This window comes from Sarcophilus harrisii, chromosome 2, assembly GCF_902635505.1.
Source record: "Sarcophilus harrisii chromosome 2, mSarHar1.11, whole genome shotgun sequence".
Lineage (NCBI taxonomy): Eukaryota > Metazoa > Chordata > Mammalia > Dasyuromorphia > Dasyuridae > Sarcophilus > Sarcophilus harrisii.
Window position 1 is genome coordinate 21,147,371 of NC_045427.1, and position 19,226 is coordinate 21,166,596.

The window sequence follows — 19,226 nt, forward strand, 5'->3', positions numbered from 1 at the left end:
AAGGTGGCCTTATATCCCCCTCTTTACAAAAGAGAACTTTTGAGTTTAGGACAGCTAAAGTTTCTTGCCCAGGCACACACCTACTAAGTGTCTGAGGCAGGATTTAAACTGTTCTTCTGGAAGATAATTTCTGCACTCTAGTCACGGTACTACTCTGCTCCAAATTTCTTGATTCTTCCTTTATCCATGGATATTGCAGGAAAATATATTTCAAGCCCATGGTCAAACTGGTCAGACATGCTGGACAATTTCAGATGACAGAAGAAGCCAAGCTGCAACAATGCAAAATGCCAAATGATCTTAGAATCAGAAGGAATAGGTGTGCATTCCATTTCAGACACTTACTTGATACCTGTTCAAGACCTCCCATTCCGTTATCTCTGTCACATGTGATTAAAGTGCTTTATAAATCTAAAATCAACTAAGAAATAATAAACCTGAACCCAGCAGCCTTAGATAGTGATTTCAGAAGTTTTATTAGGAAATAGTCTTACAGGAACCAGCACGAAGGAAAGGCCATCATAACTTGTTAGGATTCTTCTGTGGGCCAATAGCAAAGACAAGAGCTTCCTGCTATCCCATTCCAACTTGAGGAAGAGATACATTTGAGATCTTCAATTTATCAGGGACCTGAGTTCAGATAGTCAATCAGTAAGATCCCGGGAATTATTCCACTCACAAAAGATCAATACTCAAGAGGCCCAATTCCCAATTTGAAAGGCAAACTCAAAAAGGGTCGGTTTTTATTCATTCTACTTTACTCAAGCAAACTCAGAAATTTAGCAAGAGACCTAGAATATGCTCAATTCCAGGGATCTTAAACTTTGGGCCAAAATTATTTACTGTAACAGAATTTTGGCGTTTTACAATATTAGGCCATCCAAAAAAAAAAAAAAAAAAAAGATATACAGTACAAAGCAACAAGGGGGCCCACAAAAACTTTTTAAAAACTTAAAACAGAAACAAGTCTTAGTTGGCAAAGCTTTGTACTGTTTCTCCCGCATCTTTTAAGATTAAACTAATCTTCTTATTTCAATACCACCCTAAGTATGTCAGAAGGGAAATCCAAACAGCATTGGCACCTAAACAGCAGTTCCCCAAATATACTTTAAAGTCATTGGTTCTTTTCAGGATGGTGCAAAGTTTAATGATCAATAATTATATATAATAGAAAATAAGTAAGTCTACTTCTAGAAACTTGGTTACACGTATTAAGAGTATTGCTACTATAACAGAGCTTGGACTGTAGTGAAGAGGGGATGGGGTTTTAGAACAAGGAAAGAAAGTTTTGGTATAGATTACAGCAAGCAAGTTAGTCTCACATTCTCTTCTCAAAATTTACTAGTAAAAAAAAAAAAAAAACTACACAAAAGTTCATTGTCCCTTAGGTAGTGGGAACTCCCAGCAAGAGGTTGCAAAAGCAAACAATCTGGAAGAGTTCTCTCAAAAACTACCAATCTGACAGCAAGGAATATATAATACAGTATGGAAAGGGTTCTTAAGTAGCTAGCTATCTGTGAGTGTCCCCTTGGAGTCCCCAAAGGGGTCCATGAATTTTAAAAACATAGCAATAATTGTATTTAATAAACCAATAATAATGGTTTCCCTAGCAATATATCCTATATGCATTTAAAAACATCAGTTTAGAGTGCAAAGGCTTTACCAAGAATGATAAAGGAGTTCAAGTACACCAAAAAAATGTTAATCTCTCTTATGTCTACTCTAATTCAATTTTCCTTTGTATTAAGTTAAATCTAAAACACAAAACTATCTTCTGTTTTTTTCCAAATCTGCTCAAAAAGATTCACATTAAATGAGACAGTCAAGTCATTATCAGTGCACTATATGCCAGAATAACTAAAACTTTGAAATAAACTATATAATTAGAACATTCCTTGTATAAGGCTAAATCAAGACAACAGTAGTAAAGATGTCAACATGCTCCAAAATTGATATTCTCAAACTGCCAACAGGTTACACTTTATGAAGACAAAAAGATTTATCACCTAGAAAAATAAGCAAGTTGTCAAAAGGATCCAGAAAAAGCAAACTGATAAAGGCAGCCTTGCCAAGTTTAAAAATATCTTCCAATCATGAATTATCCAGATTAATTCATGACAGCAAATATTTATATAGAACTTTAAAATTCTGAAGTGATTTACATGTTGTCAAAACTATCCCCCATCAAGATGGACAATGTAAATATCACTCCTACTTTGCAATTGAGAAAATCGCAATTCAACAGAGATTTTTAGAGATTCATTTATATGTCACAGAGCAAAAGGCAGCACAGAGCCCCCAAATTCTTTATGACCAATTTAGTACTGTATCTACTGTGCTGCCTCCTTGACTCACTGAAAAATGGAGGAAAACACACATTAGAACAAAGCAGAAAAATCTAGAAGAGAAGAAAATGTGTGAAAAGATCAAGATGCATTCATTAAAGCAATGGAAAAATTAGGTAGCAGCATAAAAAGTCTATGTTGAGCACAGAAATGCAAAGGGATCTGGAAAATATCTTTCAGTCCAAATGCCTTGCCTGCTTTTACAGTGAGGTCCAAAGAGGGGAAGTTATTTTCCCCAAAATATAGAATGAGGAAATTGTACCACTAGGATTAGAACTCAGATTCTGGGCACATACTGAACAATTATAAATTATCGTTTAACATCCAACTCTTGACTTTATTAAACAAAAAATGTTACACTACAGAAAATAATATATCCAAAATAAACATGTTAGGAAATCTTTATAGTAAACTTATCAATTAAAATATAATCTGATATTCAGAAGCTATTAGAAGTAATTAATCCCCATTATTCCCGACGCAAAACAGATATTAACAAGGAAATCAGCCATTAATTAGACACTTGAAAAACTGTCCAAACTCAAGAAACAAATTAAAACCTCAATTTAGTAAAAACAGCAAATACATGTATGTATATATATATATATATATATATATGTTCAATATTGGGATGGGTAATTAACATCCATTTTATAGATCAATAAACAAACTCAGAAGTAAAAGGACTCACCTGTAATCAAGTAACTATGAAATATCAGAGGCAGTATTTGGAATGTAATTTTCTTCCAACTTTTATCACCTAAAATGATCTTATTGGTGTTACATATAAAACTTTTGATCTAATGTAATTATCAGTTACAAAATATTTAAAGCCTTGTGTGTCAGAATGACCCTGACCCTTCAAAACTTTCACATTTAATGTTATGAAAAAGAACATAAAAGACAGAAATGCTTTACCTGAAACAGTGAAAAACTACAAACAACCTACATGTTCATAATATCTACAATCTTCAATTAGGATTCCCTCTAACCTTTGTTATTTTCAGCCCTTATGATAGCTAGATAGTCAATTAATATGCCATAATATCCAAAATTAAGTTGGGAAAATTTCCACATGAAATTTCAGGTAACCCTTCTTATTAGGGGTGTTGATATATAATTCATCACCCATAGTATACTGAATACTATAATTTGGCTTACTTAAATGAAATATCTTTAAAAGAAGAAAAAAGGAGCTCTTTGCAGTTATCTAGACTAGTAACACAACATAGGATTATCAAAAGACATAAAAATGCTGAGCTCTTGATTATTTCCCAAGCTTAGGGGGGAAGGAGGAGGATCTCATGGAGCAGGGCTCCCTCCGGGCCTTCTCTTCTCCCTCTATACAATTTTATTTGTGATGATAATGAGCCAATCATCTCTGTGCTGATATTCATAGATCGATTTGACCTTGATTAAAGTAGCCTGTGACGCTGTCACTACTCTGGTACTGGCTTTGAACATTTTACACCTGAACTACTGCAATAGCCAGTTGGTGGGTCTGCCTGGCTCAAATCCCTTCCTTCCTCAGTCCAACCTCCAAAGGTGTCAAATTAATCCTCTTTAAACATAAATCACAAGCATGTCAGTAAACTCCAATAGCTCCCTATCATCTCCAGGACAAAACATAAAACTATATGTTTAGAATTCAAATCTGGATCCTTCCTACCTTCCAGTCTTCTTGCATCTCTCTACAATCCCCTCTCCAGGAGTACTCTGTGACTAGGTAACACTAGCCTCCATCCCCCCAACAGCACACTCCATTTCCCAAATCCCAAGTGCATGGAATTCTCTCCCTTACTCTCTGCTTCTTGGCTTCAAGTCCCAACTAAAACCCCACTTTCTAGAAGCCTTTCCTCATCCCCTTAGTGCTTTCTCTGGTGATCATCTCCAATTCATCTTTTTTTTCCTGTAAGGTTTAATTGTTTACAAGCTGTCCCACTATTAGGTTGCAAGCTCCCTGAGAACAGAACCTGATTTGTTATGTCTCTACAGAGCTTTACATAATGCCAGGCATAGAGAGGACACTGACCCTGGGATCTTTGCCTCAGTAGAATGCTCATGACATGTGGGGTAGAACAGGATGGGATGAGGGAGGGAGAAGCAGCTATTTATGTACTGATAGGGAAAACAGGCAGTTAATGATAATGGGAAAGGGTTTAAAAAAAAAATCAGAAACCAGAGTCAAACATCAAAGCAAAAGGAGCATTGTGAATTTAGTTCTATGCTTAAGGGGATCTTTAGAAGTGACAAACAATATCCTAGACTCATGGATCATACATGTGGCCTTGTTCTTGGCCTCCCCCCACACTCTTTGGTTCCTTTCTTTTTGTGGGAACCAAACTGCCTGAGATCTACTGTACACTTCAATTGATAAAGCACTTTTCAGATATATGTCAGCTGGATGTAGCAGAGAGCTGGGTTCAGATCCTTTTCTCTGACACTAGGAGAGACAAAGAGGAAGTCACATAATCTCTGTGAGACTGGGCTTTCTCACCTGAAAACCTGTGAGACTCACCTTTCTCACCTACAATTATTGGCACTGCTGCCTCACAGGACCACCCAAAGTCCGTCAGCACTCCCTTAGCTGCCACTAGTGCCCCGAGGCTCCATTCTCTGAAAGCCAATGGTGGACGGGCAATACACAAAGCTAGGATCGATGCCTACCAACCTCACGTAAAAGTCACTTGATTTCTTTCAGCCTTATAATCCTCTTCTACAAAATGGGGAAAACGCTTACCCTACTCATTTTATAAGTCCCTGACAGCACTGCCAACATAAATGCATGAGGCAGTCTGCATTTGATTCTCACTACCCTGTATACTAAATGGAACAACTATTATTAATCCCCTTTTTTACAGGTGAGAAAATGAGGTGCAAGGAAACTAGAGGACTTGCCCAAGATTATCAAAGAGAAAACACTGCTCATTTTTCTTTAATGAGATCCCTTTCAGTTTGGAGGTCTCTCAACTGCTATCTCATATGCTTATATGCTATTATATTCTGAGAAAAAGACATTAAAATATGATAGACTAATAAGTTATGTTTATTTCTCAGCAAAACCTCATCTTCAATATCTTCAATACTACCTATTATTTAGTTGGATTCACTATTTCTTATTTACTCAAATTTATAACATTAACTGTCTCCTATTCAGAGTACTAGGCCAGGAAAGCATGAAAATGCCAAGATGACCCACAAGGAACTAACATTCCAGTAGAAGAATATGATAAGGAAATAGCTGCATTAAAAAAATAATACAATCCAATTTTATTTAACAAACATTTATTAATCACATATCAAGGACAAGACTGAAAACAAAGGACTTCAAGGGAAGAATGAGAACCAAACTCCATGAATTGATGTCGTATATTTATCCACAAGTCAAAAAGAATAAATATTAGGATGAAATGTTTCCTTCCAAGTGAAGTGGCGTCTGAGCACCCCTGGTCCATCTGGCATTCAGGATATGCTGGAGACACAAGAGGTACAAAAACTATTGTATGCCAAGCCTAGGCAAGTTCTAGAGAAAACCGATTACTACTGAGAAGGAATCAGAGAAAACTTCATGAAAACATCACGTGAGCTGGACTTCAAAGATGAAGAGCCAGATTTCTATGGGCAAGGATATAGCTAAGGAGAGAACCTCCGACAGACACTAAAATGAAGAAGGCAAAAATGGATGACTGGACATAAACCAGTCATCTCCACTATGTCCAGGCTGACATGGCTTAGGTGGGGCACCAAAGGACCATGCTCAGAGGGGAGGGATGCAATCCAGCCAAGAGTTTATAGAATGTAGATCTGGAAGAACCTGCAAAGAGGATCACGATGTACCTTGGAAGTAACTAGCACAATCTTCAGACTGTACTGAAGAACAAAGAAGACAGCCAGGTAAGTAAACACACTCCCAACCCACCCCAACCTCTTAACTCTAAATCCAACAAACTTTCAAAGGCAGTGCCTCCCAGACTCCTACTTTACCTGCTCAGAATTACACATAAGTGATAGCTATCAGAGCTGAGATTCAAATTTACTACCTTTTGATGGCTCTTTAAGAATCAGACTCTGATAAGAGCCCATTAACATTAGCAGAGCAGGAATGATAACAAGGAAAGAAGAGATTGCTAACAGGTAAAAAAAATCAGGAACTGACATGGATAAGAGAAATGAGAAAATCACCAAAGGTAATAGATTGCATTTATTTGTAAGGCTCTTTATAAATAAGACTTTGTATGATCTTAACAGCCCTGTGAGAGAGGTGATATGATTACTTCCATTTAACAGATGAAGAAACTGAGGTAGAGAGTGTGAAGTAGCTTGCCCAGGGTCACAAATCACTAAAAGTCTAAGTTCAAAAGAATTTGAACTGGAGTCTTCCTGACTATAGGCGGTGCACCCTGCCTATCTGGCTGCTTTTGGTCTATTAAGCCCTGGTAAAAAAAAAAAAAAAAAAAAACATTACATGATAGGGATGAATGGTAAAGATAGCTAGGTAGCACAGTGGCTAGAATGTCCGGCCTGGAGTTGTAAAGACCTGAATTCATAAATGGCCTCAGACACTTTACTAGAGCTGTGATTCTGGGTCACTCACTTAACCCATCTGCTTCAGTTTCTTCAACTATATAATGGGAGGAAAAAAGCCAATCTCCTTGGTTGTTGTAAAGATAAAATAAGCTATCTGCAAAATGCTTGGCATGAAGCAGGCACTTAATAAATACATTTGTTTCCTTCCTTCTTAGCAGGAAGAAAAGTGTAAAAAGCAATCCCAATAGACTTTGGACAGAAAATGTCATCTGCATCCAGAAAAGGAACTAAGGAGACAATGTAAATTAACACATGCTAAGTTCACTTTTTTCTATTTTTTTTTTTATCTCTTCCATGGTTTTTCTCTTTTGCTTTGATTTTTCTCTCCCAAAATGATTCATAAAGCAATGTGTATTAAAAATAAATAAATTTACTAGGAAAAAAAGGAGGAAAAGTCAAGAGAGTTGGTAAAGCTTGAAACAATCATCTGCTTGAGATATATTGGGTTTGGGGAGTCACTGGGAAATGTGTTAGATGGTAAACTTGTAATGGGGGGGGGGGGGGGGAGTAGCAAAGATGAGAGGCCTGAAACTCAGGGACAAAGTTGGGGCTGCAAATACAGATTTGGGAGCAATAGGCATAAAGCAGATTTACTCCATAGGAGAATGGTGAAAGATTGGCAAGAGAAAAAAGAAGATAAAGAACCATGCTGATGTTTAGTGGTTGGAGAGAGAGGCATGAGAGAAAACAGAGGTTCTAGAAAGAAAAATGTAATATTAAGACACATTTGAATCTAAGGAGCAAAGAGGAAGAACTACCCTAACTTTGCAGAGGCTTCACACCAGTACTCATCAAATTCTGCGGGACAAATGAGTTAAGTACCAACAAACGGTAGAGGAGAGGCTGACAGGTCATTCTAATCAAGGGAGATGGAAGGAGAGGGCCTGAACTGGAGAGTATGAGGGAAGAAGGAAGTAGGACTGGAAAACAAGCCTGCAGTCAGGCTTCAACCATGGGGACAGGAGGAATAAGGAGGAATAAATCAGGAACAAGGAAATCACCTGGGTAGCCCCAAAGAAGGCAAACTTGAAAGCCACTGTGATCCCAGTCTGCATTCTGCCTCCAACACTCATCCACTGTTTTCAGAGGCCTCTCAGCCTCAAGCGACCTTCTCTGCAAAATGAGGTGGGATTCCTTGACCCCTAAAGAAGCCACTCCAGTTCTCCATGTAGGAGCCTATAAAAGCACCGTGTGCAGTGTAGAACATCTTGACCAAAGAGGTGTCATGGAGGAGAGAGAGGAAGAATAGATGGCTGACTGGAATAGAAGAGTTGGCATCTACAGGACTGGAGAATTTTATTTTAAAAAGAGCTAACAAAGAGGTGATCAAAATATCCAGCTTATAACTCAGCCTCTGGCACTGAGCCACCACCAAATCTTTTATGAAGTGCAAAGTGCCGCGGCACATAAAAGCAGCCGGCTGACTCTGGGGACTCGCCCAGACTTGGTTCAGATTTCTTCTTAGATACCTACTAGCCTCAGTTTTCTCAAGTGGAAACCGCTAAGGGCACAAGGAAGAGAAAATTGGAGCTATTTACAAAATGCTAATGGCGTGCCTGCCGGCGGTGGGAGCTTAATAAAGGCTCCCCTACCTTGCGGGGCAGGAGGTCGGGTCATCTGCGTGACCTTGGACAAGAAACGGGCCGCAGGCAGTTTCGGACCCGTCGGGCAGCCCAGTGGTGAGAGCCGTTAAGAATGTGAGCCTCCTAGGGGGCTCTAGTTAGAGAGAGCATCTGAAGGGCTAAAGACTCGAGCTTCTCTGTCATTATGTAACCACCACAAATTCAGATCACACCCTGGAGTTCCCAAGAGAAAAATTCTTTAAACCAACAATGAAATGAAAAGTGATGACACTGTTTGGAAGAGACTCGTCCTCCAATGATGTGAAAACCAAACCATCTGCGGCCGCCTCCCCTATTAGTCCAGGCCGTGGCCAGAGCGAAGCCCGAGAGCCCCCAGATCCCCGACGGCCCCGCCTGGACCCATCCTCCCCTCGTGCCTGCTTCTCCCCGGGACTCCCCGCCCCCCGTTCCGACCCCGCTCCCGGTGACAGCCCCAGGCGCACGCCCTCGAGAGGCTTCCCTCACCCGGGTCCTCCCGGACAAGAACACCCCCTCCCCCTTCGGGTACGTCTTCTGAGGAGGGGGCGGGAGCGATTAGCCGCACGCCAGGCGCTCGGGAGGAGCCTCGAGGAAGGGACCCCCTGAGCACCGTGGGCTGCTCGCCACCACGGAAGCGAGACCCGTTAGTTTCTGGAACCCGACCTCGGCCCAGCCCCCGGATCACCTCCGCCGCCAGGCACCCGTCCCCCTCCGTCAGACACCCCCCCCCGGGGCAAAAAGCCGTGGGGGAGGGGCGCGGGGACGCGCACGTTCACCCGGGCCCGGCTCGGCGCCTCCTGCGCAGCCGCAGAGCCCGCAGGCCGCGCTCCAGCCACGGACCCTGGGGAGGGGGCCCGGACATGAGGGGGAGGGGCGCTCGCGCAGCTCGGGGGTGGCCGCGGCGGCGGGAGGGGACCCCGCCGGCCTCCCTCTGGGCGTCCGCCCCCCCGCGCCGCCGCCATCTTAGGCGCCGGCCTCCGCCACCGCCGCCGCTGCGACAGCGCACACAATAGCCGGCCCCACAACCAACCTGTCGGCAAACGGCCCAGGGCCCTTAGCCACGGCCGGACTCGGCTCGTGCCAGCGCCGCCTCCCGCCCTCGCCCGGCCCCGTGGACTTCGTCCTACCTAGGCCAAGCAGACCGACGGCCCCGGCCCGCTCACCCCCACAGCCTCTTCAACTCCCTTCGCTGGGAGCCCCCGCCGCAGCTACCGCTCCCGCGGCCGTCTCGCCGCGCATGCGCGCCTATCCGCGCTGTCGCTGCGCTGCCCTACCCCCCTCGGCTTTCCAGCCGCGGGAGCGCTTGCGCACTGCCCCAATGCGCCAATGAGAAGCGGGCCCCTGGGAGGCGGAGACAAGACGGCGTTCTGAAGCTCCGAGAGCCCGGGTCCGGCCGATCCCGGGAGGGGGCCGGGGCGCGCATGCGTGCTGCCCCGCGCCGTGCCCTCCCGGCTCGGCGCTGCCTTTCTCCTGCTGCCCGGGACGTGCACCTGCTCGTCCCGGGGAGTTCGGACTCCGCTCGGGCTCGCACGGCGCACGCGAGCTCAGCCCGCGCCCGGAGCGGCCGTGCCGCCCCGACGTCGCGCTCTGGGCTTGCCTCCCTCTCCCCAGCGCCGGCCAGCAGCGGTCCGTCCCATCCACGCCCCTCTGCCCGGCCGGTGCCCGCCTTCAGGCTCCCCGCCCCCCCTGCCAGCCGGCCGCCTTCGAAGCTGCAGGACGGACGGCGGTTTCGCCGAGATGTTTGCTCCCTACTTGTTGTTCTGCGCAACCGGATCCTGAGGGGAGGGCGAGCTGCTAGGGGGCACGAGGGCCCGGACCGAGGGGAGCTGTCTGAGCACGCTCTGCCGGCGGGCACGCCGGTCCTAGGGGGCGACTGGGAGGCTGATGAGATGCAGCTCTGCCTCCTTTAAATCCAATTCCCTGGAAAGTCGAGACCACCTTCTGCTTGTCACCGGGCCTCTAAGAACTTAGGAGGAGGTAGAGAAGCCTGGAAGTCGCCTAAACTCTTTCTAGTTTCCTTCTGAAACAACCTGAATCCAAACCTCTGAACAGATTCTGGAGCAACCGAAGCTACAAAGAGACAGAATAAAGCACGTTTTTTTCAGAGGGCAACTAGTCTCCCTTGGGTGAAAAGGAGCACAGCCCAGCACAGGTGGCAGCAAGGCAAACCTGCGTGAGGGGCTTAGCCGCAGCACAGACCAGCAAGCAACCCCTCTGAGTCCTGGGGCAACTGGAAAATACCACGGCAGACCAGTGGTGGAGCCGCCAGTCCCCATGCAGAAGTCAAATTGCCAACCCTGGGAACCAGAAAACAAAAGGCAAGACTAAAGCCGGCTGCCTCGGCTCGGAAAGCAAATCACGAAGCACCGGGAGCCCCTGCATTCAAAGCCAAAGAAACCTCAAAGGAAGATATGAATTGCTCTCAAGCCCAAAGAGACTTCTGAGAAAAGCTCAGGTTTTAAAAGTCAAATAAAAGGGGCTGAAGAAAAATTGGGGAAAGGAATGGAAAATATGCAAAAGAGAGTCAACAGCTTAGATTTTCTAAGGACAAAAAGTTGACTAAAGAAAGCATCTTTAAAAGTAAAATTAGCTAAATGGAAGAAGGCACAAAAGCCAACTGAAGAAAATCACACATTAAAAACTAGAATTAGGCAAATAGAAGCTAATGACTGTGTCATTGAGTACTAAACTAAAAAGAATGTTTTAATGTTTTGACTAAAAAGTCCAACTAAAAAGGATGAAAAAAAAATGTAAAATACCTCGTTGGGGGAAAAATGACCTGGAAAATAGGTCCAGGAGAGATAAGATAAGAATTGTTGGACTACCAGAAAGCCATTATCAAAAAAAGAGAAGGCTGGATAGCACTTTTCAAAAAATCAAAGAAAAGTGCTTCTAGAATCAGAGGACAAAATAGCCATTGTATGAATGCACTGATCATCCCAGAATGGGAAAAACTCCAAAAAATTTTGTAACTAAATTCCAGAATTATAAGGCTAAGGTGAAAATACTGCAAGCAATTCAAATATAGACAGTCCACAATGAAGATCTTAGCAGCTCCTATATTAAAGGCTTGGAATCCAAGCAAACAAACTTGGACTACAATCAAGAAGGACCTTCAATGAAATAGATGATTTTCAATCATTTCTGTTTAAAAAACAAGAACTAAACAAAATTCAGTCTTCAAATAGAAGACTCAAGAGAAGCATAAAAAAAACAAACAGGAAAGAAAAAAACATTTTTAAAGGTTAAACTGGGAAGATGATGGTATTTGTAACTCTTGAGAACTTTTATTAGAGCAGTTAGAAGAGGTATATATATATATATATATAGACAGAGAAGATGGATATAAATTGACTGGATTGTGATGCTATTAGAAAAAAGGCATTATGGGGTGAAAAAAGAATTATACTGGGAGAAGAGGAAAGGGGAGATAAAATGGAATAAATGAGATCATCATGAAGAAACACAAAAGACCTATTATAGTAGAGGGAAAGAAGGGAAGGGGGATGAGCATTGTCTAAAACTTAATCTCATCAGATTTAGCATAAAAATGGAATAAGATACATATTTAGTTGGATATCTAAATTTATCTTAGTCTATAGAAAAGAGGAGAAAGGGGAATGAAAAGGAAAGGGTTTGACAGAAGGGAGGGCAAAAACAATACAGAAAAAGGGTGAGAGAAAGGAGGGAAAAAAAGGAAAGGGTTGGTCAGTAACAAAACACTAGTAAGGAGGGACAGAGTACAAAGAGAAAAAAAGTATATAGAGGGGAGAAAATAGGATGGAGAAAGATACACAGCTGGTGATCATAACTGAATATGAATGGGATGAGCTTTCCCATAAAACCTAAGTGGATAGCAGAGTAGATTGAAAAGCAGAATCCTACAATATGTTCTTTTATAAGAAACACATCTGAAGCAGATAGATACACAGAGTAAAAGTGGAGCAGAATATGAAGTTAAAAAAAAAAAAAAAGCAGGGGTAGCAATCTCAATCTCAAAACCAAAAGGAAAAACAGATCTAATTTAAAAAGACAAGGAAATTACATCTCATTAAAAGGTACCCTTGACAATTAAATAATATCAATATTAAACATATATTACCAAGTGGTACAGAATCCAAATTCTTATAAAAGAAGCTTAGTTACGGGAAGAAATAGACAACAAAACTTCAATCTCCTCCTCTCAGAATTAGATAAATCCAACCACAAAATAAAAAATGTTGAAGAGGTGAATAGAATCTTAGAATTAGATATGATAGATCTCTGGAAAAAACAATGGGGAAAAAAAGGAATATATATTTTCTCAGCAACACATGGCATCTACACAAAAACTAACCATATATTATGACATAAAAACCTCAAAATCAAATGTAGAAAGGCAGAAGTAGAAAATGCATCTTTTTCAGATCATAATGCAATAAAAAATTACATGTAATAAAAGTCCAAAGGAAAATAGACCAAAAATTACTTGGAAACTAAATAATCTAATTCTAAAGACTAAGTGCATGAAGGATGCTTACTTGAATAAAATAGAGAAAGATGAGATCAGTGAATTGGGCATGCAACTAAAAAAGCTAGGGGGAAAACAAATTTAAAACCAATTAAATACCAAATTTGAAATTCTGAAAATAAAAGGCAAGATTAATAAAATGGAAAGTAAGAAAACTATTGAACTAATAAAACTAAAAATTGGTTTTATGAAAAAAAGCAAAATAGATAAACCTTTTAGTTAATTTGATTAGAAAAAAGTCAAGAAGAAAACCAATTTGTTAATATCAAAAGTGAAAAGGGAGAACTTTTCACCAACGAAGAGGAAATTAAAGTAATAACTAGGTGCTATTTTGCCCAACTGTATGCCAATAAATCTGATCATCTAAATGAAATGGATGAATACTAACAAAAACATAGATTGCACAGATTAACAGAGGAAGAAAGAATTTACTTACATAGTCCCATCTTAGAAAAAGAAATTGAACAAGCTATTAATGAACTCTCTAAGAAAAAAATCTCCAGGGCCAGATGAATTTACAAGGGAATGCTACCAAACATTTAAAGAACAAGAACTAGTATTATACAAACTATTTGGGAAAATGGGGGAAGAAGGAGTACTAACAAATCCCTTTTATGACACAGATATGGTATTGATACCTAAACCAAGTAGAGTCAAAATACAGAAAGAAAATTATACACCAATTTCCCTAATGAATATTAAAGCAAAAATCTTAAATAAAATATTAGCAAAGAGATTACAGCAATTTATCACCAGGATAATACACTATGACCAAGTAGGGCTAGTTCAATATAAGGAAAACTATTAGCATATCTGACTTATCAATAACTAAATTAACAGAAATCATATGATTATATCAATAGACACAGAAAACAATTTCACCCAAGGGAATGACAATAATGAAATGACATACCAAAACTTATGGGATACAACCAAAGCAGTTCATATGGGAAATTTTATATCTCTAAATGATTACATGAATAAAATAAAAAAGAGAAGCTCAATGTATTGGAAATGCACCTAAAAAAAACTAGAAAAGAGCAATTTAAAAACCCAATTAAAGAACAAATTAGAAATTCTGAAAACCAAAGAAGAGATTAATAAAACAAAATTTTTGAGCTAATAAAATTATGATATGGCTTTAGGAAAAAACCAATAAGATAAATAAACTTTTAGTTAATTTGATAAGAAAAAGAAAAGAAAAACAAATTGCCAGCATCAAAAAATGAAAAGGATGATCTTCCCACCATTATTAGGAAATAAATCTACCATGGATGAAATGGATGAAACGGATGAAAATTTACAAAAAATATAAATTAGCCAGATTAACAGATGGGGAATAAAATACTTAAATAACCTCATTTCAGAAAGAGAAATTAAATAAACCATCAATGAACATTTAAATAAAACATTTTAAAAACAATTTCAATACCATATAACTATTTAGAAAAAGAGATGAGGGAGTCTTGCTACATTCTTTTACTGACACAAATATGGTGCTGATACCCAAACCAAGAAGAGCCAAAACAGACAAAGAAAATCATAGACCAATCTCTCTAATAAATATTGGTGCAAAATTTTTAAATAAAGCATTAGCAAACAGATTACAGCAATTTAGCACCAGGATAAAATAGTATGACCAAGTAAAATTTATAGCAAGAATGCAGAGCAGGTTCAGTATTAGGAAAACCATCAATATAATTGACCATATCAATAAGAAAACTAATAAATCATTATCTCAAAAGATGCTGGGAAATCTTCTGAAGAAATACAATACCCATTCCTATTAAAAACACTACAGAGCATAGGAATTAATAGAAATTAAAATAAGCAACATCTATCTAAAACCATCAGTGAGCATTATATGTAATTGGAATAAGCTAGAATCATTCTCAATAAGATCAGTGATAAAATAAGGATGCCCATTATCACCACTATTATTCAATGTTGTAATAGAAATGTTAGCATTAGCAATAAGGGAAGAAAAAGAAATTGAAGGAATTTGAGTAGTCAATGAGGAAATAAAACTATCACTCTTTGCAGATAGAATAGTATACTCAGAGAATCCTAGCAAATCAACCAAAAAACTACTTGAAACAACAAACAACTTTAGCAAAGTTGCAGAATATAAAATAAATCCACATAAATCATGGGCATTTCTACTTCCAAGGAAGCCCAACAGCAAGAGATAAAAACAAAAATCTCATTTAAAGTAACTATAGACAACATAAACTATGTGGAAGTCTACCTGACAAGACAAACCCAGTAACTATATGAACACAATTACAAAACATTTTTCACACAAAGTCAGATCTAACAAGTGGGAAAATATCAATTGTTCATGGGTAGGCCAAGGTAATATAATAAAAATGACAAGTCTACTTAATTAATCTACTTAGAGCCATACCAATCAAAATGCCAAAAATTTTGTAGAGCTAGAAAAAATAATAACAAAATTCATCTGGAAGAACAAAATGCCAAGAATATCAAGGAAATTAATGGGGGTAAAATGGAAAGGAAGATGGCCTAGTTGTACCAGACCTAAAACTGTATTATAAAATGCCAATCAAAATCATTTGCTACTAGCTAAGAAATAGAGGGATGGATCAGTGAAATAGATTAAGTATACAAGACACAATAGTCAATGAGTATATTAACTTAGTGTTTGATAAATCCAATAGTATGGAAGAAACTAGACATAGACCAACATTTCATCTGCTGTAACAAGAGAAGGTTGAAATGGGTTCATGATTAAGATATAAAAGGTGATACTATAAGCAAATTAGGAGAACAAGGAATGGTTTACCTCTAAAGATCTGAAGAGAATGGAGGAATTTATGACCAAACAAAAAATATTAAACAGTATGAAATACAAAATGGATAATTTTGATTATATTAAATTAAAAAGGGTTTGCACAAACAAGACTAATATGGTCAAGATTAGAGGAGAAATGCTATATGATGATCAATTCTGATGGACGTGGCTCTCTTCAACAATGAGATGTACCACATCAGTTCCATTTGTTCAATAATGAATAAGAACCAGCTACACCCAGCTACAGAACTCTGAGAAATGAGTGTGAACCACTATACAGCATTTCCAATTCCTCTGTTTTTGTCCACCTGCATTTTTTATTTCTTTCACACGTTAATTGTATATTATTTCAAAGTCCGATTCTTCTTTTGCAGCAAAATAACTATGGATATGTATAAAAACATTGTATTTAACATGTATTGGTCTACCTGCCATCTGGGGGAGGGGGGAGGAGGAAGAAGGGGAAAAAATGGAACAAAAGGTTTTGCAATTGTCAATGCTGAAAAATTACCCATGTATATATCTTATAAATAAAAAGCTATAATAAAAAAAAAAAAAAAAAGATTAGAGGAGAAGCAGAAAACTAGGAAACAATCTTTTTAGCAGGTCTCTGGTAAAAGTCTTCTTTTTAAGATAGTTTTTATTTTTTCAAATACATGCAAAGACAGTTTTCAACATTTACCTTTTTACAAAGGTACATAATTTTACAAAATTATGTTCCAAATTTTTTTCCTTCCTCTTTCCCTCTCCCTCTTCTCAAGACAGGAAGCAATACAACAAAAGTTAAACATGTGCAATTCTTTTAAATATATTTCCATATTAGTCATACTACATAAAAAATAGATCAAAAAGGAAAAAACACAAGAAAGAAAAAAAACCAAAAAGGTGAAAACACTATGCGCTTTGATCCACATTCAGTCTCCATGATTCTCCCTCTGGATGTGGATGGCTCTTTCCATCACAAGTCTATTAGAATTGCCTTGAATCACCACATTGTTGAGAAGACCCAAGTCCATCCCAATTGATCATCATATAATCTCATTGCTGTGTTCAATGTTCGCTTGGTTCTGTTCATTTCACTTACACATCAGTTCATTAAGTCTCTCCAAGCCTCTCTGAAATCAATCTGCTGGTTGTTTCTTACAGAACAATAATATTCCATAACATTTATATACCAGAACCTTTTCAGCCATTCTCTAACTGATGGGCATCCACCCAGTTTCTAGTTCTTTGCCACTACAAAAAAAGGCTGTTATAAACATTTTTGCACATGTGGGCTCTTTTCCCTTTTTTATGATCTCTTTGGGATACAGACCCAATAGTGACACTGATGGATCAAAAGGTATATACAGTGTGATAGCCATTTGATCATAGTTTGAAATTGCCTTCCAGAAAGGATAGATCAGTTTACAACTCCACCAACAATGCGTTAGTGCCTCAATTTTCCCATATCCCCTCCAACATTTATCATCTTTTCCTGTCATCTTAAAAGGCTTCATTTCTGAAATATACAGGGAACGAAAGGCCTGGAAAGATTTACATGAACTGATGCTAAGTGAAGTGAGCAGACACAAGAGAACATTGTATATAGCAACAAGATTTACATGAAAATCAACTGTGATGGGCTTGGCTCTTCTCAACAATGATGTGATTCAAGGCATGGAAATTGACACCCTTACCCAGAGAGAGAACTAACCTTTTTCTTTGCTTTTTCTTTCTTGCGATTTTTCTCTTTTGTTCTTATTTTTCTTTCCTAACGTCATTAATACAGAAATATGTTAAAATGACCTTATATCAGATTGTTTGATGTCTTGGGGAGGAGGGAGAAAACATTTGTAACTCAAAATCTTAGAAAAACAAATGTTGAAAAGTATCTTTAGATGTGATTGAAAAATAAAATACTATTGAAACAAAACTAAAATTTGTCACATTAACCACCACAAAAAAAGGAACTAAGCTAAACAGCAGACAACAACAAGAGAAGGGGATAACTGAAGTCCAAGGGAATGATCCATGTGCTTGATTGTGGTCAATGGTGGGTAACAGAAGTGAGGCCAGAATAGGTTAAGAACATCCATAGTACATGTTTTAAAAGTACAAAGAAAAGAACTCTAATTCACAAGGACACATGGTAAGCAGGATAATTTTGAAACTGACACACTTCATATATTTATATATTCAGGATATTGAAAAAAGTTACATTCAATTGAGCTTCATGATTTTATGGACAATATTTTTCTGCTCATCTTTGAATATGAAAATGTTCAAATTCAGAATAATAAAAAAAATATTTAAATGGTTCAGGTGAAGGATGAGAAGGGCCTGAACAAGGGTAGAGGCTACACAAGTAGAGAAAAGGGGAAATTTAACCTCTTTGAGCACTAATTTAAGCAAGAGATTCCTGCTTCTCATACTAGATGAAAGCTGTGTTAATGATGCCAAATGGGAAGAGTTCTCTTATAAACTACTTAATTTCATAGCATATTCTTTCCCTTAGAAGCACACACCTAGCCAGTCTCACTGGGAAGGGTCTGGGGCAGAACGTTTTGGGTCTCCACATTCTCAAACCCATCGTTAGAGGGTGGAGAGTCACAATCTTTATTATTGAGTGCCTATTTGGAAAGAGCTGCAACAAATGACTCCAAAGAAAGGCTCCCTACCTACAAAAGGAGGATATGCACTCATAGCCTAAACAGAAACAGTATAAAAAAGACAAGTAAAAACAAAAAAGCAGAAATATGACATTAAATTTATATTTTTAACATTTAAGCCTCTTAACTTGCTATTTCGTTGCATATTTTTGGTCATTACAAGAATGTGAGAGTTGGAAAGTACCTAAGAAACATCTCATACTGTCCTGCCTTTTTGGGGATGCAGCCAATCAAATTCAGTGAGGGAGAAATGGTTCAGTCCAGCACTGGCACCCTAGCCTCCACTTCTCTTGTGCATCTCTCTTCATGAAATTATAGGAAAAATCAGAGGAGCAAAATTAGAAGAGGCTGACTAACATAAGAAATCAGAAATCAACCACATCTGTACCCCAAATATTCCTTCCAACTCAAAGTCTCCCCCTCCCGTTCCAATAGCTCACAGAATATTCAAGCTAAACATATTATATTAAAAGTGTTGCATATTTTCTTCCAAATTACATGAACAACAATTTAGCAAGCAGATGAGCCATTTTCTCTGATCCTCATAACCTCTCAAACTTCCCCCAAACAGAAACTATGTGCTAAAGACAAAACAACTTCAATTATTTCCATGATCTAGGGCAACAAGAATCCCAAAGAAGATTAAAAAACAAGGACAAATATCCAGGAATTGTTGATTACTCCCTTCCCCCTTACCCCCCCACTGGCAGTGAGGCT

At 39.2% G+C, this 19,226-nt stretch overlaps 1 protein-coding gene across 7 annotated transcripts in view; it reads right to left on the reverse strand.

The window, feature by feature from the left end:
• ZNF638 (zinc finger protein 638) overlaps positions 1-19,226 on the reverse strand; it is a 140,185-nt gene that overhangs the window by 77,171 nt on the left and 43,788 nt on the right. Inside the window, exon 1 of one of the 7 annotated variants that reach the window (XM_031949727.1) lies at positions 9,661-9,739. The exons of the other annotated variants lie outside the window; for them this stretch is intronic. The gene's annotated coding sequence lies outside the window, so the exon portion shown is untranslated. Of the gene's footprint in view, positions 1-9,660; positions 9,740-19,226 lie in introns of those variants that run through there. 7 annotated transcript variants of the gene reach the window in all.